The following is a 23,817-nucleotide window of genomic DNA, read 5'->3' as shown; positions in this document are numbered from 1 at the left end:
ATTATAGTAAATGGACAACTAAACACTACAATTGTTAAAAACGTGTTTCTGAGAAACTCATGACATGGGAAAATGCTTAGAATATCAAGTGAGAAGACGATGCAAACAGCGTGTGTCGGATGTTCCCAATTTAGTTGAAAAAGTGAACAAATGGCGGGGCAGGATATAGGCCAAAATGCTCACAGTGGTCTTCTCTGGGCGGCGAGCCTACAGCTGATCTTGTCAGAGACAAATGTCAGTTTTGGGTCACCCAGAGCCCTGTGCTGGTGCCTGGGGGTCTGTGCCATGGGACAGTCTCCACAATTCCTCTGGGGAAGGGCCGCAAATCCCACAGTGTGTCCCAAGAGGGCTGGAGTAGGCGGAGTCCCCAGCGGCTGTGGCATGACCAGCCATCTCTCTCAAAAAGAATTGTTAACAAGCCTTCCGCAAGTTAAGGTTCCACGTGGTAGCCGTGGTGCAGAGCCATTTCACTACGGTGGAGAGGCTTGTGCTCCACACCAGGACTGCCCACCGCCCTGGCTGCGGCCAAAGAGGGGAGAAAAGAATCCCTCAGAAGCCAGCCCCCAGCTGTGTCCCAGAGAAAGGCAAGGCACCTGGGGCACCTAGGCCGGCAGCGACCACAGCCTTCCTCCCCTCCCCTTTGTGCCGAGAAGCCACAGAGTGTGGTCCTGACATTCCACCTGTCCTTGCCCACGTGTGGGGAGGCACATGGCCCCAGGTCTATTAAACAGCAGGTGAAATCTTCCTCACCTTGGATAAACCCACAACTGTAATTCCATGTAAGCACGTCTGTGTGGACACACGGTACCCCACGTTCCACCGTAGAGTGTAAGGCACCTGCATGCCAGGTGATGGCTCTAAGGATGTGCTGGATAAAACTGGAGTTGACATGAGCAAGCGCAGGGTAAAGAGAGAAAACACACGAGCCTTTAAAAAGGTAAGAGAAAGGGGCTGGGTGAGGAGAAAGGTGACCCACAGAAGGGCTTGGCTGTCATGAGCTCAGGCAATGGCATCATCAGCTGTCAGCTGCCAGCTCTGGCTCTGAGCCCCTAGTTCTGTGGCTTTGGAGGTTAAGATGGAGCTTGTCAGTGACGCCCAGGAGGTGGTGGTTCTATCCAGAGGAAGAACACACGGGAGAGTCTCCCCAAGCAGCCCAGCCGAGTGCCCCAATTAAAGCCACATCCCTGCTCCCCTTGTTTCCCTATAACCAGATGCCCTGAGACGTCTTTCCTGTGCCTGTACATGCAGTTAGGAGGGTTAGGAAGCCACTCTCCTACACGGAGACACAGGACGTTCTGAGATGGATAAAAGAGCTGATAAGGAGGAGTAAGCCTGAACAGAAATTCCTGAAAGGACCAAGAGAGACTCCCCAACACAGCCAAGCCTTTCCAAAAGCCAGCAGGAGGAGAGAGGACTTGATTCCGGCCACAGGCCCAGGGCAACGTGCTGGGCCCCGGAGCGTCCTGCTCCCTGGGGCGCCCCAGGGTAGGTGTGGCCCAGCTCGTCCCAGCTCACGGTGACAGGCTCACGTGCAGCTCACACACAGCAGCAGCCAAGGCCCAGGCAGAAACCGCAGGCAGGGCCTGGGGAACATTTCTGCCCCGTCCAGGCTCCCATCTGCACTTGCCTAGCTAAAAAGAGCCACTCTCATCATTAGCAGTGTGAAAAGGACACCTTCCCTCTCAGTTTGGACCTGGCCTGGCACACAGGGTCACTGCTGAGTCATCTGTGACTTGGGAGTAGGGAGCAGGGAGGGTGGACACAGTTGAGTCAGAGGCAGGTCTGTGGGCAGCGATGTCTGACTCTCCCCCACGGGAGCTGGAGAGCAGTGGCACCCCATCATAGCTCACTGCAGCCTTGATCTCCTGCGCCCAAGTCATTTTCCCACCTCAGCCTCCTGAGTAGCTGGGTCCACAGGCACATACTACCATGCCCGGCTATCTTTTTTTCTTTTGTTTTAGAGACAGGGTCTTGCTAATGTTGTCCAGGCTGGCTTTGAACTCCTGGATTCAAACAATCCTCCTGCCTCAGCCTCCCAAAGTGCCAGGATTACAGGTGTGAGCCACCATGCCCAGCCATAATTATCTAGTTGTAAGGCCAGCTGATTAATTCATCTCTCCACATAATAACATATTCACAGGTTGGGAGATTAGAATGAGAACATCTTTGGAGAGGCTATTATTCTGCCTTTTAGAGAGAAAGGCCTAGGACAGGAATTCCCACTGCTCAGGTTTAAAGGAAATACTATGTTGCTATCATTGGTTTATGAAGGCGCCCCTTTCTCTACATTCCTACCAACATTGGATATTTTCCACTTTTGGGACTTTTAGCAGTTGTTGAGCCAGCCCATTTTACCTCAGGGAAAATTGAGGTTTAAGGAGGGGAAATTACTTGCCTAACATCTCATGCAACTTTCTGTTTCCTGACTCCCCGTCAAGTCTGATTCTCTCTTGGTGTGCCTTATATGGGAGGATATTTACCCGGTGGCTTGGAAACCACTGAATGTATCTTCCATCCACGTATCTGCAGCCCAGCAAATGTATATTGGGAGCCTCAGACATGTGACCAGGGCCTTGTGGGCCAGAGGCAGACAGGAGACCATGTTGTCTTTTTTTTCTTTTCTTTTGCTTTTTTTTTTTTTTTTTTTTTTTTAGAGACAGAGTCTCCCTCTGCTGCCCAGACTGGAGTGCAGTAGCTCAATCTCAGCACACTACAACCTCCGCCTCCCTGGGTTCAAGTGATTCTCATACTTCAGCCTCCTGAGTAGCTGGGATTACAGGAATGCACCACCATCCCTGGCTAATTTTTGTATTTTTAGTAGAGATGGGGTTTCACCATGTTTGCCAGGCTGGTCTCCAACTCCTGACCTCAAGTGATCCACCTGCCTCACTCTCCCAAAGTGCTGGGATTACAGGTGTGAGCCCCCGCACCCGGCCAGTGTTGTGGTCTTTTGAGAGCCCCCTTTTCTCTCACCTGATCTCCCTGCCCCCCATTTTCCCCTTTAGTTCCCTTTCCAGGTGCTACTGAGTAGCTGTAGGGTCAGTCTAGAAATGCCAACCAGCTTGGGATCCTTGCTGGGAGAGCCCTTCCTTCCCTGGCTTTGTAACTCAGGGCCTTCTGGTGTGCACACCTGCAGGGACCAGGCCGGGCCTGTGCTTCTTGCTTCTCTCTTTCTCTCCCTGAGATTGGAATCCTGACTCTGTCCTCAACTAGCTTGAAGGGGCCCCCAGGAATGGCCCCTCCTGGATTTCATACCCTTGTACAGTCCTGTTTCACTTTGTAAAACATTTAAAAAGGTTTTTTTTTGTTGTTAGAGACAGGGTCTCACTTTGTTGCCCAGGCTGGTCTCAAACACCTGGCCTCAAGCAGTGCTCCTGCCTCAGCCTCCCAAAGCACACCCGATCTCTTTCTATCAGGGTTGTTGTGTGTGACCAGCAGATGTGTTGGAAGTGATGGTGTGTCACTTCTGAGGTTAGGTCATAAAGACGCGGCAGCTTCTATGTTGCCTGTGTTCTCTTTCTCTTGGGACACTCGCTCGGGGGAGTGCCAACTGCCAAGGCTTGAAAGCACACACTCCTGGGAAAAGGCCCCAGTGGTGAGGGACTGAGGCCTCCAGCCCACAGCTGTGGGAACATGGGAATGAATCTTTTAGGAAGTGCATCCTTCAGCCCTGCTCTAGCCTTTATATGACTCAGTCCAGGCTGCAATTTTTTTTTTTCGGGGGTTGGGGGGCCAGAGTCTTGTTCTTGTTGCCCAGGCTGGAGTGCAATGGCGCGATCTCGGCTCACCGCAACTTCTGCCTGCTGGGGTCAAGCGATTCTTGTGCCTCAGTCTTCTGAGTAACTGGGATTACAGGCGCCTGCCACCATGTCCAGCTAATGTTTGTATATTTTTAGTAGACACGGGGTTTCACTATGTCGGCCAGGCTGGTCTCAAAATCTTGACCTGGCGATCTGCCCGCCTTGGACTCCCAAAGTGCTGGGATTACAGGTGTGAGTCACCGCACCTGACCAGCCCTGGCTGCATCTTGATGGCAACTTCACGAGAGAGCCTGAGCCAGGCCACCCAGCCCAGCCTCTCCTGAATTCCAGACCCACAGGAACCATGAGTTAGACCTCTTTGTTGTTTTACACATCTAAATTTTGGGGCAATTTGTTAAACAGCAGTAGATAACTAATATACTAGCTGTAGGGCTTTGGGCACATTCCTTAGCCTCTGCACCCGTTTCCTCCCTCGTGCCATGATCGTTGTAGAGGTGAGTGAGGAATGTGTCGTTGCAGCACAGGACCACACACATAAGGCAGCTTGCCAGCCCCTCCCGAGATGTTTCTGGTCATCTTCTTGCCCCTCCCTAGATGGACCGTGACTTCACAACGTCAGGCCAAGTTATTGCATTCTTGGCCTGAGGTCATCCATTGGCCATGGACAGAGGTTCTGGGCAGGAAAGGGTGAGATAAAGAGAGGGGTCAGTCCCCTTCCTCCAGCCCGGGTCCGGAGAATTGTGCTGGGCCAGGTGAGACATCTGCTCCCTGTGTGGTGTCCTAGGATGGGCAGCTGGACCTGACCCATGGGGAGGTTTCTCTGTGTCTCCAGAGGGTAAAGGGGCTTCTTGGTCTGGCTTCTCTAGCGCTTGGCCAAGCATTCTGGCTGCCATTGAGGCCTCCAGCAAAACTGAGAACTGTCCTTTCTTCCTTGCCCTTCAGCTGCCCCTCTCTCCTCTTCCCTCTGGTGCCTTGTCAGCTGCTTTCTTCACATAACAGCCTCCTTGTGACCCTTGGCCCCTGCCCCTGAGGCTCCTCCACCCTGGGCTCCGTGTTCTAGAGTTCACCGTGTACTATTTCCTCAAGTTGTTTCTACTTCACTGCTTCCCTTTTCTCTGTGCATTACTCAAGAACTGCATGGCCATGTGTCAGTATAAAAAAAATAAAGGGCTGGGCGCGGTGGCTCAAGCCTGTAATCCCAGCACTTTGGGAGGCCGAGACGGGCGGATCTCGAGGTCGAGATCAAGACCATTCTGGCTAACACGGTGAAACCCCGTCTCTACTAAAAAATACAAAAAACTAGCTGGGCAAGGAGGCGGGTGCCTGTAGTCCCAGCTACTCGGGAGGCTGAGGCAGGAGAATGGCGTGAACCCGGGAGGCGGAGCTTGCAGTGAGCCGAGATCCGGCCACTGCACTCCAGCCTGGGTGACAGCGTGAGACTCCGTCTCAAAAAAAAAAAGAAAATAAAGTTGGCCGGGCGTGGTGGCTCACCCCTGTAATCCCAGCACTTTGGGAAGCCGTGGGGGACAGATCATGAGGTTAGGGGTTCGAGACCAGTCTGGCCTATATGGTGAAACCCCGTCTCTACTAAAAATACAAAAATTAGCCGGGAATGGTGGCACACACCTGTAGTCCCAGCTACTTGGGAGGCTGAGGCAGGAGAATCGCTTGAACCCAGGAGGCGGGGGTTGCACTGAAATTGCCATTGACTCCAGCCTGGGTGACAGAGCGAGACTTCGTCTCAGAAAAAAAAAAAAAAAGTTAACCCATTTCAGTCGGGTGCGGTGGCTCACGCCTCTAATCCTAGTACTTCGGGAGGCCGAGGCAGGCGGATACATGGTTCAAGACCACCATGGTACAAAAAACACAAACATTTAGTAGTGTGTGGTGGCACATGCCTATAGACCCAGCTACTCAGAAGGCTGAGGCAGGAGAATGGCATGAACCCAGGAGGGGGAGCTTGCAGTGAGCCGAGATCAAACGACTGCACTGCAGCCTGGGCAACAGAGTGAGACTCCATCTCAAAAACAAAAACAAACAAACAAACAAAAAAAGTAAATAAATAAAAATTAAAAAAACAGAATCGCTTGAACCCGGGAGGGGGAGGTTGCAGTGAACAGAGATCGAGCCACTGCACTTCAGCCTGGGCGACGGAGCAAGACTCCGTCTCAAACCCACCCCCCCCAAAAAAAACAAAAAACAAACACAAAAAAATCATGATCCACATCAACTACTAAAAACAAAACAAAACCAAATCGCCACAATATCATTTATGGACAAGGAAAGAAGCTCTGAGGCTGCCTCCGGGACGATGGACAGTGGTAGGATTGCTTGTTTTCTGCCTTATGAACGTGACTTATAGTCCAGATTTCCTTCTGTGAACGCTTGTTAGCTGTGAACTAGCGAAGCTGCGCCTCCGCGTTTACGCAGTGCCGGCTCCGGAGTCCGAGCCCCGGGTTCGAGCTCAGCCCCGCCGCGACCTCGGGGGTGACCCTGGCCGGAGCCCGGTCCCCTCTGAGCCTCACTTGCCCGATCTGGGAGCCGGGAATGACAGCTCGCCCCACCCTCGCCCCGCCCCGGACTGGTTCTCGCGAGGTCCCCCTGCCCAGGAGGGGCCGGGCCTCTCCCGCCAGCCAGGCCCCAACCCGGAAATGCAGCTGGGGCGGAGGCGGGGCCCACTCAGGCCGAGGCGGAGCGACGATGGGTGCGGCCAATGGGCGCGGGCGGTGTCTGCCGTGCGACGGAAGCCCTGCCTGGCGTCGCACGGGGGCGGGGCGTCGCGCGGGGGCGGGGCGTCGCGCGGGGGCGGGGCGTCGCGCGGGGGCGGGGCGTCGCGCGGGGCGGGGCGTCGCGCGGGGCGGGGCGTCGCGCGGGGCGGGGCGTCGCGCGGGGGCGGGGCGTCGCGGCCATTGCTGGGGCTCCGCTTCGGGGAGGAGGACGCTGAGGAGGCGCCGAGACGCGCAGCGCTGTGGGAGAGGCGCCCGCGCCGACGCTGGGCCCATGGTCAGGACCACCAGTCAGTTGTGAGCGCGCTGCGGCCGCCTGGGCGCGCCGGCTTGTTACCCCGCCGGGTGCGGCGGCCGCCCGGGTCCGGCGAAGCGGGGCGGCCCGGGGTCCCCAGGGACGGGTAGCGCCTCACCTGCGGCCGGGCGGCCGGGCGGGGGATGGCGGGCGCCGGCCGAGGGCACTGCTCGACTGCGGCGGGGAGTTCGGGCCTGGGTTGCGGCGGGCGCCGGTCTGGCCGGGGGCGCTGACAGACGCGCGGAGGGCGGGGGAGGCCGGGAGGTGTCACCCGGTCCAGCGGGTGAAAGTACCTGGAAAGTTTGTTTTCGGCTCCGCGCAGCTTGGAGTTGAGCCTCCAGGGTTACCTTTGGGTTCTGTCTGTAGAGGAACCGCTCTGGGCTTCCACCTGGAACGGGGTCCCTGGCGTCTCCGCCTGCGAGAGAAGCAGAAGGTGCAAGTTCTTGCTCGAAACACCTGACGCGCCTGGGCCCCCGTTTCCAGATTCTCGATGACAGTGGTCGGGTAAACTCTCCTTTTACCGCCTGGCCAAGGGGCATTTGGGTGCTTTTCCTGCCCGTGGCTGTGCTCAGCGTTGTGGGAAGCCCCTGGGAGGCAGAATGTGCAGGATCACCGAGGGGAAAGTGAGCTTGACAGGTAGGAGGGATTTTACGGGAAGGACCGAAACAAACCACTTGTTGGGTGAACTGTTTTGCTAAAAGTATCGCTGGTGTTTATTTTCTCTCTATTGCTGAAAGTATCCCTGGTGTTTTTATATTTTCTACACGGTAAGTTCTACAGTCTGGGGACGACGGTATGCGATGTGCAGTGGGTGACGGAAGAACGTCTACATAGCTTGCAAAATTTGATTTAAAAGGCAAACATTTTAAATGAAGGAAAACCAAATAAATTTACTTGATCCCTTATCTTTCAGGATGCGGCTTTTATTTTATTTATTTATTTATTTATTTATTTATTTGATGGAGTCTGGCTCCCCTCGCGCAGGCTGGAGTGCAGTGACGCGATCTCGGCTCACTGCAACCTCCACCTCCCGGGTTCAAGTGATTCTCCTTCCTCAACCATCCGAGTAGCTGGGATTAAAGGCGTGTGCCACAATGCCTGGCTAATTTTTGTATTTTTAGTAGAGGCAGGGGAAGGTATGGGCCTTCTGAGAAAATGCAGTGACACTGAATTTTCTAACGATGTCAGGAGGCTCTTGAACCTTCTGCAGCTCACTCATGGACTTTGTAGAGATGCATGATAATCCAAAGTGTTACGGAAGAGGGTTCAGTTGAGAAAAATGTTGGAGAGTGAAAGGGATGCCTTTCGCTATTTCGCATATGTGGCTGTACCCCAAAGTGCCCTGACTAACACGCAAAACATCAATTAGGCGGCTTGACCAGGCTCAGCGGAGGCTGGGGCCGAGAGTCATGTTGAAGTCTGTGAGGTTAACCTGCACCCAGTGACAGTCATGGCGAAGTTTGTGAGGTTAACTCGCACCCAGTGACGCTGTTGCAATGCAAGGTGTATATTTGGTGTCATCCACGAGAAGAGGAAAGAGCAAATTTTCTCACGGCCTTGGCAGTTCCACATAATAGACGTTTAGTATCTGTAGTTTTCTTCGCGTAAGGCAGCTATTTTGCACAAAAAGACTGGAATCCAGTGAGCAAGAATGATAGAATACAGGATAGATTTCCACATGAGGAAGTGTCAGGAACGAGGCTTTTGCATCTCTGTCAGCTGGATTTCCACATGTGTACATATGTGAGAACATGCCGTGTTTCCTGTCCATAATGGTGGAGGCAGCCCTAATATTGTATTTTCACTTCAGGGTTGGGGTGGGTTTGCATCTGGACTTTAGGGTGGCCCTGTAGGCCCTGTGTGAGAAGCCCCTGCCCGGTGAACTTTCCCATGTGTGTATGCGTGGACAGCCAACAGAGGGAGCAGTGCGAGCGTGAAGGCAGACAGTGGCCTGGCCCAGTCTGATGCTAAGTGGGCCAGAGGCAGTGAGTACCATTTCTTTTTTTTTTTTTTTTTTTTTTTGAGACGGAGTCTCGCTCTGTCACCCAGGCTGGAGTGCTGTGGCCGGATCTCAGCTCACTGCAAGCTCCGCCTCCCTGGTTCCCGCCATTCTCCTGCCTCAGCCTCCGGAGTAGCTGGGACCACAGGCGCCCGCCACCTCGCCCGGCTAGTTTTTTGTATTTTTTTAGTAGAGACGGGGTTTCACCGTGTTAGCCAGGATGGTCTCGATCTCCTGACCTTGTGATCCGCCCGTCTCAGCCTCCCAAAGTGCTGGGATTACAGGCTTGAGCCACCGCGCCCGGCAGAGGATATTCTTTTGTGAAAAAGATTGCTTCTGCAGCTTGGAGGGGGATGGTCCACCTCATGCTCCTGTCCCTCTCTCAGCCCCAGGGGCAGAAGGGAAACAGCAGCACAGCCATTGCAGATGGTGCCCAAGGCGGGAGAGTAGTTAGTGTCTGAGCAGGAGGGGGTGGCCGGCCTTTGTGGGGCTGCTTCAGAGAGCTGGGCAGAGTCTGGGCCCCAACGTGGACTAGCAGGGAAGGAGCTCTCCTGGCTGGGGTGGCCACTCAGGGAGGTCTGGGTTGCCTGAGCAGGGAATCGGCCTCACCTGATACAGCTGGCTTCTGCTGGGAGGCTGGGTTTGCAGCCAAACTCTGAGACCTTTTGGACAAAACATGCCAAAGAAGTTGGTGATGATAAGAAATTCATACTAAACTTGTTCTATTAGGGCTTTTTTCGTTTCAAGTATATGATTTCCCTTCGGTAGCTCTTTATTTTTCAAATTAATGTTGAGCATCGAGTCAGAGTCAGGTTTTGAATGACACAGGATGTTTTCAGATCCTGTAAGTTTACCTGAAGCTATCAAAATAGTCTCCTAACAAAATTATTTAAAGCGTAAACTATTTTGGAATACTTTTAGATATGTAGAAAAATTACAGACAACACAGAATTTCCATAATATACCCCAGCCAGCTTCCCCTAATGCTATCACATTACCATGATGCCTCTGTCAAAACTGAGGTGTTCACACTGGCACCACACTACTCACCGAGCGACGAACTTGTTTTGGATTTTGTCAGTTTTCCCCCATGTCCTTCCTATCTCAGGACCACGCCCCCGGTGCCACACTGCATTGCATTGTCCTGTCTCCTTTGCCCCCTCTGGTATAGGATAGCTGCCATCCTTCCTTGTTTGTCATCACCTTGGTACTTTTGAAGAGTCCTGGTCAGGTATTTTGCAGGATGTGCCTTCATTTGGGTTTGTTTGATGTCTTCTTGTGGTTGGACAGGTTGTGGGGTTAGGAAGATCCCACAGAGATGAGTTGTCCTTAGTGCATCGTATTGGGGTACGTGACATCCGCATGACTCATCACTGGTGACGTTAAACAAAATTATTTACAAAAATTAAAAAAATACATTATTTTTTGTTTTAGAGATGAGGTCTCGCTCTGTCATCGAGACTGGAGTGCAGTGGTGGGATCATAGCTCACTGTGGTCTCCAACTCCTGGGCTCAGGCGACCCTCCCACCGCAGCCTCCTGAGCAGCTGGGACTACAGGTACACGCCACTGTGTCTGGCAAAATTAGTTTTACTTTACTAAAAGGAAGCACGTAGGCTTTGCTCTTTGGTACTTGCAGTTTTTGTGTTATAGATTGTAGGACACTCGTGGTGATTTAATTTCGGAAGAGACCTTCTTGCTCACCTAGTTGGATCCTTCCAATTTCTAGATGAAGACACTTGGGACCTGGAGGCCTTCTGACTTTTGGGTCAGAGCTGGCATAGAGTCCAGGCACCTGCTCCTCTGACCACTTTCTGCAGGCATGGATGCTCCTGGGACACTGCAGGGACAGAGCCGTCCCCAGCAATGCAGATCGACAGGGCTGGTTTCCAGTTCGGTGGGGCCGCATCCCTCCTGGGGATGTGAGGCAGGTTTGAGATGAGTCTGCTCCCCTTCTGTCTGCTGCTTCTTTCTTTTTCTTTCTTTTTTTATTTTTATTTTTTTGAGACGGAGTCTCGCTCTGTAGCCCAGGCTGGAGTGCAGTGGCGCGATCTCGGCTCACTGCAACCTCTGCCTCCTGGGTTCAAGCGGTTCACCTGCATCAGCCTCCGGAGTAACTGGGATTACAGGTATGTGCCACCACCCAGGCTAATTTTGTATTTTTAGTAGAGACAGGGTTTCTCCATGTTGGTCAGGCTGGCCTCCAACTCCCGTCCTCAGGTCATCCACCCGCCTCAGCCTCCCAAAGTGCTGGGATTACAGGCCTGAGCCACTGTGCCCGGCCTACGAGTAACTTCTTTTTTATTTTTATTTTTTGAGATAGAGTCTCGCTCTGTCGCCCAGGCTGGAGTGCCATGTCTTGATCTAGGGTTACTGCAAGCTCTGCCTCCCGGGTTCACGTGATTCTTCTGCCTCAGCCTCCCTAGTAGCTGGGACTACAGGTGCCCGCCACCATGCCTGGCTAATTTTTTTGTATTTTTAGTAGAGACGGGGTTTCACAGTGTTAGCCAGAATGGTCTCGGCCTCCCAAAGTGCTGGGATTACAGAGGTGAGCCACTGCGCCTGGCTGGGGTAACTTCTTGCCGAATATTTTAGTAATATAAATCTTAGTCTGAATTTCTGTGTTGCCTAGATTCCATGTAGGGGAATGGGCAGGTCAGAAGGGTGTGGCCTGCGGTGTGGCGAGGCGCTAATAAGTGCTGCATTTTTCCCCCAGCCCCTCCTGTTTCCCTGGTGAACATACATCAGCCTCAGATGGGCAGACCCCCTACTCATGGTGGGGCTGGGAGTGTGGGCTCTGTAGTTGGATTCTGCTTGCGAATTGTGCGTGACCTCACTGTGGAGTGTTTGACTGGACAAAAACTTGCTGTGTACTCAGTGTCCCCATCTGTAGAAAGGATGCTGATGGTACCCACCCCCAGAGTTGTTTTCAGGACTAATCACGATAATACATGTAAAACGCTCAGAAGACTGTGTGGCAAACAGCAAGCACTTAATAAAAAATTTTTTTTTAGCAGAGAAAAATGGCATTTTATTGATTTTAAACAATAGCATTTAAAGTTATACCTATAAGTGGCACGCAGAAGATACATGCAGAGTTTAAAGAATGAAAATTAAACTCACATGTGCCCACTACCCTACTTGAAAAACAGGATTTACCAGAAGGCTCGAGTGGCCCTTCAGATTGTAGTTTCTGGCCCCACCCGTTCAGAGGTAACTCGCATCCTGGGGTTCATGTTGATCAGTGGTGTTTAAAGTATACCTGTAGGAAGTTCCAAAGTGCGGGAAGTGAACAAAACTTCCTTGCAGAGAAATCTTTTTTTTTTTTTTTTTTTGAGACGGAGTCTGGCTCTGTCGCCCAGGCTGGAGTGCAGTGGCTGGATCTCAGCTCACTGCAAGCTCCGCCTCCCGGGTTCACGCCATTCTCCTGCCTCAGCCTCCCAAGTAGCTGGGACTACAGGCGCCTGCCACCGCGCCCGGCTAGTTTTTTGTATTTTTTAGTAGAGACGGGGTTTCACCGTGTTAGCCAGGATGGTATCGATCTCCTGACCTTGTGATCCGCCCGTCTCGGCCTCCCAAAGTGCTGGGATTACAGGCTTGAGCCACCGTGCCCAGCCGAGAACTCTTGTACTTTGGTGTTTTCATCATATGTTTGTGTGACAAATATACAAAGACAATGTTGAAGATGTGGGTTAGTGAAATTGAGACCTGGCGCTTCCTGAGGCTGGCAGCCCAGTTGAGCCTGAGGACTAGACTTCAGACAGTTGGCAGTCCCCACCTCGTTGCCTTCTGTCTGCTCTGGGTAGGTGAGAGGCTCCTTGGGAGGCCAGTGGAGATGGCTGTGGGAGGAGAGATTGAGTAGCTGCCCTTGGAGCTCAACCACCCACTGCTCCTCCCTCCCCTCGTGGAGAAGTAGAAACAGCTTTCCTCCGGCCCTCACCTGTTGCCCGGGCTTCCGTGCTGGTTGGGGTGAGCTGCGTTTTGCTGAGTTGCACCGCGAGAGAGCATTGGCGACCACTTGCCTGCTGTGGGCCAGCTCCCCGTCTGCCTGTGGTCACGGACCAGTGTGGGCAGAGCCTTCGGAAATGGGTTGCTGGTACGAGCACACCAAGAATCCGGTGTCATTCCCTCATCCCATGTCATTAGCCTCATTTTATAAAAGAGTCTTGATGGGTCGGAGAGGGGTGGCTTATCCACAGGTAAGCTATAAGCCTGGAACCCGACGGGGCCATTGGTTTTGCTGCTTCACCACAGTTGTCCTTGGTAGTGGCAGCCTGGGGGGTGGAGGAAGGTAGTGGCGTTCCCTCCCTAACACCCCGTGCCTCCGCCTGGTTTTCTGTACTGGGCCTAGCTTTGTGGAGTTTCCTGGGGTGAGAGGAAGTTTTTACCAGAATGTTCTTTGCCAGTGAGCACAGCTGACCTGAGGGTAGTATCCCTTTGAAGATGAGCTGGTTGGATTGTAGCAGCCTCCCACAGCTTTGGTCCGGGGGCCTGGAGAGAGCAGTTCCTGCTTGCCGTGTGTGAGAGTGTGCGTGTGCTGGCTGTGCCTGTCCACTGCATTCCCAGGCTCCAGAGCACACACTGCCATTCAAAGGTAGCTTAGCTTTTTGTTCGGGATCCTTTCTCTTGCTGGCTGCACTGTTCATCTGCGAGACAGCCTCTTGACCATAGGAGGCACCCTCATTTCCCTTTTCTTTTTGAGTTGGAGTTTCGCTTTTGTCGCCCAGGCTGGCGCGATCTCTGCCCACTGCAACTTCCACCTCCTGGGTTCAAACGATTCTTCTGTCTCAGCCTCCCGAGTAGCTGAGATTACAAGTGGCCGCCACCACACCCAGCTAATTTTTTTGTATTTTTATTAGAGATGGGGTTTCACCATGTTGGCCAGGCTGGCCTCAAGTGATCCTCCCACCTTGTCCTGCCAAAGTGCTGGGATTACAGGTGTTAGCCATTGTGCCCGGCCTGATTTATCTCCTGTGTGTGAGGGATCTCAGCCTTTCTATATAGTTTTGTCCTCAAAGTTATAGTTGGGCCTTCTAATCCAGTAGATATTTAAGGCATTTGGAAAAGGGGACACACTTCATTTGGCTTTGAAAGGCTTATTTTATGATCCAATGACCATTGGTTGAGAAAACTTGATGTATGTGTCTTCGGTGTTACTTCGTTGTGAAAGTGCTTCCAGCCGGCTCCAAGGCCTGCGCAGGTGAATCTTGTAGGTAGGTGAACTCAATAAATCCTCATAGCAAGCTTGGGAGGTCAGCCCTCTGGCTCCCTGACTTTCAGATGAGGAATCTGAGTCACAGAGAGCTGAGGTAATGCGCCCAGGGACGGACTGCGAGCGAGTGGCAGAGCGGGCGTTCTGATGTTGCACTTAGAACAGCTCTGTCTCTTTGAGGCCCAGGACTAGTTCAAGCGCAAAAGGCTTAGACAGAGAGAGTTTAGTAACTAATGACTGACTAATCTTTTGGATCTATTTACTCAGGTGATATTTTGGATTTTAGTCTTCTGCAGCAGGTTTGTAGGGGGAAAAAGGAACCACCTTAGGAGCCAAGACATGTTTAAGTAATCTAGTTGTAATTATTCAAATATCGGATGTATAGAGAACAGTGGCATCCCCCTGAGGCTGAAAGACTGTTTCTCATTGCACTAACCCCGAGTCTTTGGAAGCTTCTAGCTTCCCAAGCTAATTTCTTCTGTAAAATCCTTGCTTGACCAGGTGTGGTGTCTCACACCTGTAATTCTAGCACTTTGGGAGGCTGAGGCGGCAGATCACGAGGTCAAGTGGTCGAGACCATCCTGGCTAACACGGTGAAACCCTGTCTCTACTAAAAATACAAAAAATTAGCCGGGCGTGGTGGCAGGTGCCTGTAGTCCCAGCTACTGGGGAGGCTGAGGCAGGAGAATGGCGTGAACCCGGAAGGCAAAGCTTGCAGTGAGCTGAGATCGCACCACTGCAGCACAACAACCTGGGTGACAGAGCGAGAATATGTCTCAGGAAAAAAAAAAAAAATTGACTCTGCATTTAAAAAAATCAATTTTTGTCTACCTGGCAGTTAGTCTCGCGAGTGAAGCTGTTGTGTGCAGCTCTGGAAGACTTGAGGTGACTCCTGAAGAGAGACTTCATGGGAGGAGAAACCCACAGGCCATCTATTTTCCTTTGCTACAAGATTCATTTGCATTTTAATCTCTTTGCTAATTAAATGATTGCTACATTTAGCACTTTTGAGTGTGGGATGCTGGATATTTTGATGTTGACATTTTTCTAAACACTCGTTAAGTGACTGAACAATGTGCTGCATCCTTCAGTTGAGCCTGGATTTGTTTTTGGTGGATATGAAAATATAATTATATCTCAAATTAATTTTCCCTTGAGAGTTTCTACTTTTTTTTTTTTTTTTTTGAGATGGAGTCTTGCTCTGTCTCCCGGGCTGGAGTGCAGTGGCGTGATACCTGCTCACTGCAACCTCTGCATCTTGGGTTCAAGTGATTCTCCTACCTCAGCCTCCCTAGTAGCTGGAATTACAGGTGCGTGCCACTACACCCAGCTAATGTTGGTATTTTTAGTAGAAATAGGGTTTCACCATGTTGGCGAGGCTGGTCTCGAACTCCTCACCTCAGGTAATCTGCCTGCCTTGGCCTCCAAAAGCGTTGGGATTACAGGTATGAGCCACTGTGCCCAGCCAAGAGAGTTTCTACTTTTTGTTTTTTTTTCTTTAAAGAGAGAGGTTTCTCACTATATTGCCCAGACTGGTCTTGAACTCCTGGACTCAAGCCATTCTCCTACTTTGGCCTCCGGAAATGCTGGGATCACAGGCATGAGTCACGGTGCCCTGTCTGGTTTCTACTTCTTTTTTTTTTTTTTTTTTTTGAGACGGAGTCTTGCTCTGTCGCCCAGGCTGGAGTGCAGTGGCGAGATCTCGGCTCACTGTGATCTCTGCCTCCCGGGTTCAAGCGATTCTCCTACCTCAGCTTCCCAAGTAGCTGGACCTACAGGCGCCCGCCACCATGCTCGGCTAGTTTTTTGTATTTTTAGTAGAGACCGAGTTTCACCGTGTTAGCCAGGATGCTCTCGATCTCCTGACTTCATGATCTGCCCGCCTCGGCCTCCCATAGTGCTGGGATTACAGGCTTGAGCCACCGTGCCTGGCCGATTTCTACTTCTAAGAGATGGAGACTGCTGAACTTCATACGCAGAAAAGTTAAAGAAATTGAAACTCGTAAGTTCTTACATACACATTTTATGAAACAAATTAAAATCCTCAGAAAATGCCCAGTTTACCCATGGGCTATATTTTTAAAAGTTTCAATTTGTTTAAAACTCAGGGTTTGTTTTCCTATCAGAGGTGTGGCTGGGGGCTCGGGGCTTGGGGTGCAGGGCTCGGGGCTCGGGGCTTGGGGCTCGGGGCTCTGGGCTCTGGCTTGCTAAAACCTGAGTGCCTGCTCTGAAAAAGAGCAACAGGACCAGCACCTGGTGGTCCCATCTGCCTGTGGAAATAAGTAGGGGGAAGTGACTCGTCATTGAGTGCCGTGGGGGGATGTGACAGACCCTCTTCCAGAGACTTGGGGGATGGCACCTGGTAGGTTTAAGGACCTAATCTCTTGATGGTGCTTATTCTCCCAGCCACATTCTGTTTAGAACATTGGCCTTTCCCTGTTCTCAGTAGACCTGTGCCATGACACGTCTCTCACATTTCTCAGCACTGATGAAGTAACAAAAGCTTGTCTCCTCAGTGGAGTAGAAGGTAGAAGAGGACAGAGGGGGTCCTGTCCTGAATGGGGAGATTGATTGGTTGCCAGAACTGAGAACGGGGTGTGGAAAGACATGGTTGGCGGGAGGCTCCTGGTTGGAAAGAAGCTGCAGTGACCTGGGCAGGCCTTGGCCATGAGGAGCCCCAGGGCGCCAGTGTGCAAGGCTGCTGGCGAGGCAGACCACAGCTGCCTGCCTTCCCTTGGGTGTGGGTGCGTGCACCTGTGTGTGTGTAGGAAAACCTAGTGATCAGATCATAACCTGGGAGTGGGGGGCTTGCATGGTGACACCACACCTGTGAGGTGGGCACTGGTGTTTTTGGTGGACTTCTCTTGTGAGGAGCTCCTTTAAAAAAAAAAAAAAAAAGAGATTGAGAGAGCGAGCAAACCCTGCTCTGTTGCCCAGACTGGAGTACAGGGTCTTGATGATAGCTCACTGCAATCTTGCACTCCTGGCCCAAATGATCCTCCCACCTCAGTAGTAGGTGGGGCCACAGGTGCACACCACTGTGCCTGGCTAATTATTTTTAAATTTCTTTTCTAAAAAGACAAGGTTTTGTTCTGTTACCCTTGCTGGAGCGCAGTGGTATGACCACGGCTCACTGCAGCCTCAGCCTCCTGGGCTCGAGTAATTCTCCCACTTCAGCCTCCCTAGTAGCTAGGATTACAGGTGTGCACCACCACAGCCAGCAGATTTTTTTGTTTTTTTAATTAGAGGTGGGGTCTCACCATGGTACCCAGGCTGGTCTCCCAACACCTGGGCTCAAGCAGTACTCCTGCCTTGGCCTCCCAAAATGGGGGACTACAGATATGAGCCACCACGCCTAGCCCATTTTATTAGGGAGGACAAGGATAGTAGACAGGTGCATCTAGGGTTTTATTGCTTTAAATTGTTCCAGAGATTTAAATTTCAGAACCTACTGAGTAACCAAAATTGTTTGCTTACTACAATTTTAGGTCACCAAATGGGTGGCAGATTGATTGGGCTGTGCAGGGACTGAAGGACTCAACCCCAGGCCCAGAGTTGCTGGCATCCCTGAGGCTGTGCTGCCTCTGTGGGACTGAGTGCTGGGAAAGGGGGCATTTCGGGAGCCTGGCAGGACCCTACCTTACACGTGGGCCCTGGCAGTGCGTTTCCTCCAGATCGTGGCAGGCGGTCTCGGGATGCTGTTTATGCAGTTTAATCACTACCTGAAAATGCTGCAAAACCTTCCCTTTACAACAATAGTAGTACAAATAAACATTTAGACACTTCATACTCAAAGAGGGCTTTTTCTCAGGCTTTTTATTTCACAATTGGTGCTAAAAAGTGCTTTAAAAGGTAATATTCAACCATCTTTTTTTGGCTGCAGAAATTAAGTTATTTATTAAAACACACCCATGGTAGCAAGTTCTGATGGCCCTGAAGAGGAGGCAGAGGCACTGTGTTGAGCTTCTAAACATCATCCTGCCAGGGAGGGACCCTGACAGGTGCTTGGCTGCCGTGCTGTGGCCGAGGCAGGAAGGAAGTTACAGAATTCCACGAAGGCAGAAGACTACCAGTAGACAGGTCCCATGTCATCACACCCGTGAGAGTGGCAGTGGTCTGGTGGCCACAGAGATACCTGACAGCATGGGTCTGGAGCCAGTGATTGGCTGGCTTCGAGGCTCCTTCGGGAGGTGCCTGGACCCCGATGGACGGCCCCAGGCCTCACACTTCCCCCTTGAGGTTTGCAGAGGGTGCCAGAAGTGACCCCAGAAAGGGTACTCTGAGGTGCTGGGGTCCCTACCCAGCAGCCAGGGGCTCTGTCTGCAAGTGGCCGTGTCGTGGCCATGCTGAACAGCTGTGATTCCAGAGTTGCACGTGCCTCCTTTGCTCTGCCGGGAAGGCTCCGGTGCTCTCCCCACCTTCTCGAATCTTTGCTCAGATATCAAGATATCACCTTGCCAGCGAAGGCTGTCTGATTTGAATTTGCACCGCCTCCATCCAAATAGTCCTGTTCTCTTTGCCTGCTTTATTTTTCTCACAGTAATCATCACCATCTGACACGCTGTGCATTTCCCTGCTCTGTATTTTGAAGTCTGTCTGTCCTGTTGGAATGCAGGCTTCTCGAGGGCATGGTCTTGGTTTCGTTCTTTGCTGTACTTCCAGTGTCCAGGACAGTGCCCAGCATGGAGCAGCTGCTCAGCCAATGCTGTGGTCTTGATGGGACTGCATTCACTTTACGTCATTGAAGCTGCTGGCATGGAAGCGGTGCCGTGGCATGTAAAGCATGCAGTGGGAAAGCAGTGGGGTGGGGGTGTCTTTGTCTGTATTACATCATCTGTTATTGCTGTTTCAAAAATCCAGAGGCCTTTCTACACTTACTTGGATGTTGATTTCAAAATGACCGATGCTTCTTTCTGACTCATGAAGGCTGCTGTTTTTGGAATCTGACATTAGGGGGAGGCGAAACTTTAAAATGTGTGGGGCAGCCTGGTGTGGTGGCTCAGGTCTGTAATCCCAGCACTTTGGGAGGCCAAGGAGGGTGGATCACTTGAGCCCTGGAGTTTGAGACCAGCCTGGGCAACATGCTAAGGCCCCAACTCTACAAAAATTAGCTGGGCACAGTGGTGCACACCTGTGGTCCCGCTACTTGGGAGGCTGAGGTGGGAGGATCACTTGAGCCCAGGAGGTTGAGACTGCAATGAGCTGTGATTGTGCCACTGAACTCCAGCCTGGGAGACACAGTGAGACCCCGTCTCTTTTTTTTTTTTTGAGACGGAGTCTCGCTCTGTCGCCCAGGCTGAAGTGCAGGGGCCGGATCTCAGCTCACTGCAAGCTATGCCTCCTGGGTTCACGCCATTCTCCTGCCTCAGCCTCCCAAGTAGCTGGGACTACAGGCGCCCGCCACCTCGCCTGGCTAATTTTTTGTATTTTTTTTGTAGAGATGGGGTTTCACCATGTTAGCCAGCATGGTCTCGATCTCCTGACCTCGTGATCCGCCCGTCTCGGCCTCCCAAAGTGCTGGGATTACAGGCTTGAGCCACCGCGCCCGGCGACCCCGTCTCAAAAAAGAAAAAAAGTGGCCAGGCATGGTGGCTCAAGCCTGTAATTGTATCACTTTGGGAGGCTGAGGCAGGCAGATCGCTTGAGCTCAGGAGTTTGAAACCAGCCGGGACAACATAGCAAAACCCCATCTCTATTTTGTAAACATTATATATATATAAAATTTTTGAATGAAAACTGTGTGGTACGTGTTTAGCTGTTACAACGTTTCACTGTCTGGATGTGAGTGTGACCCTCCCTGCTCTTGCAGTGCCATGTAAGCCATCATTGCTTTTCCTGGGCCAGTGATGCAGCTCCCCAGCTGGTCGACCCAAGCCCCTGCCCAGCCAAGGGGCTGCCCTAGACTCTCCCAGTACCCGCCCATCTCTGCATAGCCACCCCCACCACTTTATCTGGATGGTTCTGTAGTGAGGTCAGTCTGGACATTAGCTTTCTGTGGGCAGGGGCCATGTCCTCTTATGGGCTGTGTAATTGGGTGAAAAATGTAGTTAAGTCACCTCCTTTGAGAGACTTTGATAAGCAAAATAGTGAATTTTTCTTTTTATTTATTTACTTACTCTTTTTTATTTTTGAGGCAGGGTCTCCCTCTGTCGTCCAGGTTGGAGTGCAGTGAAGTGATCTTGGCTCACTGCAGCCTTGACCTCCCCAGGCTCAGGTAATCCTCCCATCTCAGCCTCCCGATTACCTGGGACCACAGGCACATGCCACCGTGCCTGGCTAATTTTTGTATTTTTAGTGGAGACGGGGTTTTGCTGTGTTTGCCCAGACTGGTCTCAAACTCCTGGGCTCAAGTGATCCACCCAACCTGGCTTGCCTTTTTTTTCTTTTTTTTTTTTTTTTGACATGAAGTTTCGTTCTTGTTGCCCAGGCTGGAGAGCAATGGCGCGATCTCGGCTCACTGCAACCTCTGCCTTGCAGGTTCAAGCAATTCTCCTGCCTCAGCCTCCTGACTAGCTGGTATTACAGGCATGTGCCAGCACGCCTGGCTAATTTTTTTTCTGTATTTTTAGTAGTGATGGGGTTTCTCCATGTGGTCAGGCTGGTCTCAAACGTCTGACCTCAGGTGATCCGCCCGCCTCTGCCTCCCAAAGTGGTGGGATTACAGGCGTGAGCCACCGCACCGGGCCTTTTTTTTTTTTTTTGAAGACAGTTTTGCTCTGAGGTCTAGGCTGGAGGGCATGATCTTGGCTCACTGCAACCTCTACTTCCCAGGTTCAAGCGATTCTCCTGCCTCAGCCTCCCCAGTAGCTGGGACTACAGGTGTGAGCCACCACACCCACCCTTTTTTTAACTTTCATTTTTTGAGATTATGTCTCACTCTGTCACCCAGGCTGGGGTGCAGTGGTGCAATCTCAGCTCACTGCAACCTTGATCTCCTGGATTCAAGCAGTCTCCATATCTCAGCCTCCCAAGTCGCTGGGACTACAGGTGCACACACCACACCTGGCTAATTTTTGTAGAGACGGGTCTCACTGTGTTGTCCAGTTTGGTCCTGAACTCCTGAGCTCAAGTGATCTCCCCGCCTTGGCCTCCCAAAGTGATCTACTGCGCCTGGCTAGACTGAGTATGTCCTTATGGCTTTGGAGAGAGTGGTGTGCTGCAGATGTCACTCCACGTCCTGTGCTGTGTGCAGCTGAGCAGGATGGAGGCCTCAATGTCTCCCCATAGTGCTTCCGGGACTGTGGACTTGGGGTTGCCAGATAGGCTGTGAGCTGTGTGAACAACACAGATGTGCCTGCCTGGTGGGGGCAGATGCAGGGGCTGGAGAGAGTCCTGAAGTGAAGGCAGTGGCGTCCTGGGAATTCAGGTGGAGGTGCTGCCCATCTGGTGGTTGTAAACTTGTCATCTTCTCCCTGCCCCTTCAGCTTGGCCCGGTACCCCGCATTTTCCCCAGCCCTGCATCTCAGGAGTACACACCCTCCATCCTCTGACTCTGGCTGAGCCTCCTACCTCATATCCACCAAATCAAAAGCAGGACAGGGCTCAGCTCCAGCTCCAGGTCATTGTGCACCAGCATACTGTATACTGATGGTTTCAGACAGGTGTGCACAGCAAAGTAAGATGAGGAAGTGTTTATGTTTATGTGTCCTCAGGTGGCGGGTACTCCTTGGGAGAGAAGCTTATTCACACCTTTGAGTCTTTTGGCCTGGGTGACATTGCCAGGCTTTTTTGTTTGTTTGTTTGAGACAGAGTTTCACTCTGTTCGTGAGGCAGGAGTACAGTGGCACAGTATCTCGGCTCACTGTAACTTCCGACTCCCTGGTTATAGCAATTCTCCTGCCTCAGCCTCCCTAGTAGCTGGGATTACAGACACATGCCACTATGCCTGGCTAATTTTTGTATTTTTAGTAGAGATGGGGTTTCACCATGTTGACCAGGCTGGTCTCAAACTCCTGACCGCAGGTGATCCGCCTGCCTTAGCCTCCCAAAGTACTGGGATTACAGGTGTGAGCCACCATGCTCAACCAAAAAAAAATTCTTAAATCAGAGAAGTGGCTGGGCACTGTGACTAACACTTGTGATCCCAGCACTTTGGGAGGCTGAGGCAGGTGGATCACCTGAGGTCAGGAGTTCGAGACCAGCCTGGCCAACATGGTGAAACCGTCTGTCTACTAAATACAGAAAATTATTTCTGTATTTCGTAGTTCATGCCTGTAATCCCAGCTATTCGGGAGGTGGGATAATCTCTTGAACCCGGGAGGCTGAGGTTGCAGTGATCCGAGATCACGCCACTGTACTCCAGCCTGGGTAACAAGAGCAAAACTCCGTCTCAACAACAACAAATCAGAGAAATTGGGTATAATGCCACAGCAAGTGAAATGTCAAAGGCTGACATTTGGAAACAGCATTGTCAAGCGGAGTTTTAGCCAAAACCTGTGCTGTGACAGCTGATCCCAGAGTCCAGAAGAAACTACCAGAGGAGGTGGCGCTTGCCGCCGGAGTGCCCGCCGCTGTCTGCGAGAAGGATGGATTGCGGGCGTCTCTCACCAGGAAGATGCGCTTCTGCCCAGATGTCGGGATTAGTGGCATCGTCTCGCAGTAGGGGTCTCACCCTCTGCTGCTGAGGAAGTGGCACTGTCACCCCATAGGGGTGTGTCCCCGGCTCCTCTCAGTTTCTGTGCGCTGACCAGTCTGCGCTGCTTTCCTCCCCAAACGCCCTCCGTTCCCCTTAGCTCCTGTCTGCCGTGGACTCATTGTTCCATGGGGCTCTTGGTCCCGCTCCAGTACAGTTGTCTCCATTTAAAGTCACGTCCCCTTGTGGGGAATCTCACTGCCGTTTCACACTGTGTGTATTGTGGAAATAAGATTCTTCCTGTTGCCCAAACATAGCATGAGGATTTTAAACTACCTTCTTCAGCCTGGGCCCTCCCCGCTGTCTCCCAGGCTCCCTGTGCCCGTACCTGTGTTTCTGTCTTCCTCCGTCCCAGGTGAGGCTGCAGGGCCATGTTGCACACATGGCCCACTCTGTGCTGAGCGCTTGGAGGGAGGCCACTAAGACTTGGTAGGTTTCTTTCTGATGTGGGGGTGGAGTCTATGAAGACAGCAGGGTTTCTCAGCTGGGAGTGGTTGACCTGTGGTCCGGGTCTCTCTATTGTGGAGACCTGTTCCTGGTAGCATGTTCAGCAGCACCCCAGCCTCTACCCGGCAGGTGCCAGTAACACCTTCTCCCCTGACCCGGTTATGACAATCAAAAACAACCAAAACTTAGACATTGCTAAGTCTCCCTGGGGTCACAGTCGTCCTGGTGAGAGCCACTGGGATAGACTGTGTGCCAGGGCCCTGTGTTCCTGAGACTGGGCACCCACGCTGTGGGCCGGGTGTTAGCGCGGACTCGTGGCCAGCTCCCAGAAGGAACCCATGTAGAGGCAGCCACACGACGGTTCCTGTGACTGGCTCAGCCAGTGGTCTGTTCTCAAACTGCTGTGGATGCGACGCATTGGGGAGGAGCTCTGATACCACATGTGAGCTGACCAGGTGTTTTGGGGACTGGGCTGGGAGTCCTCTTTGTGGAAACTTGTCCACACCAGTGCCACAAGGGATGCTGAAATGCACATCTGTGGCGGATCTTCTGACTCATTTATGTCTCCCTCTGACACCCCATAGCCAACACCACCAGTACCAGCAAAGCACACACTGTCCTTCAAAACTCGGTCCTCATGGCGCCTCCTGTCTCCTTGCATACCTGCTCAGATGGCCTGGGCGGCCTGAGTAGCCCTTGCGGTCCCCATGTGTGGACGGTGTTGAGGGAGCGAGGAGACTTGTCCA

At 52.1% G+C, this 23,817-nt stretch overlaps 1 pseudogene; it reads left to right on the top strand.

The window, feature by feature from the left end:
* Positions 1-6,668: 6,668 nt before the first annotated feature.
* The window catches only part of LOC139355410 (3-phosphoinositide-dependent protein kinase 1-like), a 55,398-nt pseudogene continuing 38,249 nt past the window's right edge, over positions 6,669-23,817 (top strand).

This window comes from Macaca nemestrina, chromosome 18 (genome assembly GCF_043159975.1).
Source record: "Macaca nemestrina isolate mMacNem1 chromosome 18, mMacNem.hap1, whole genome shotgun sequence".
NCBI classification, from domain to species: Eukaryota; Metazoa; Chordata; class Mammalia; order Primates; family Cercopithecidae; genus Macaca; species Macaca nemestrina.
The sequence above is the reverse complement of the archived record's forward strand: the minus strand, read 5'-3'. Positions and strand labels throughout refer to the sequence as shown.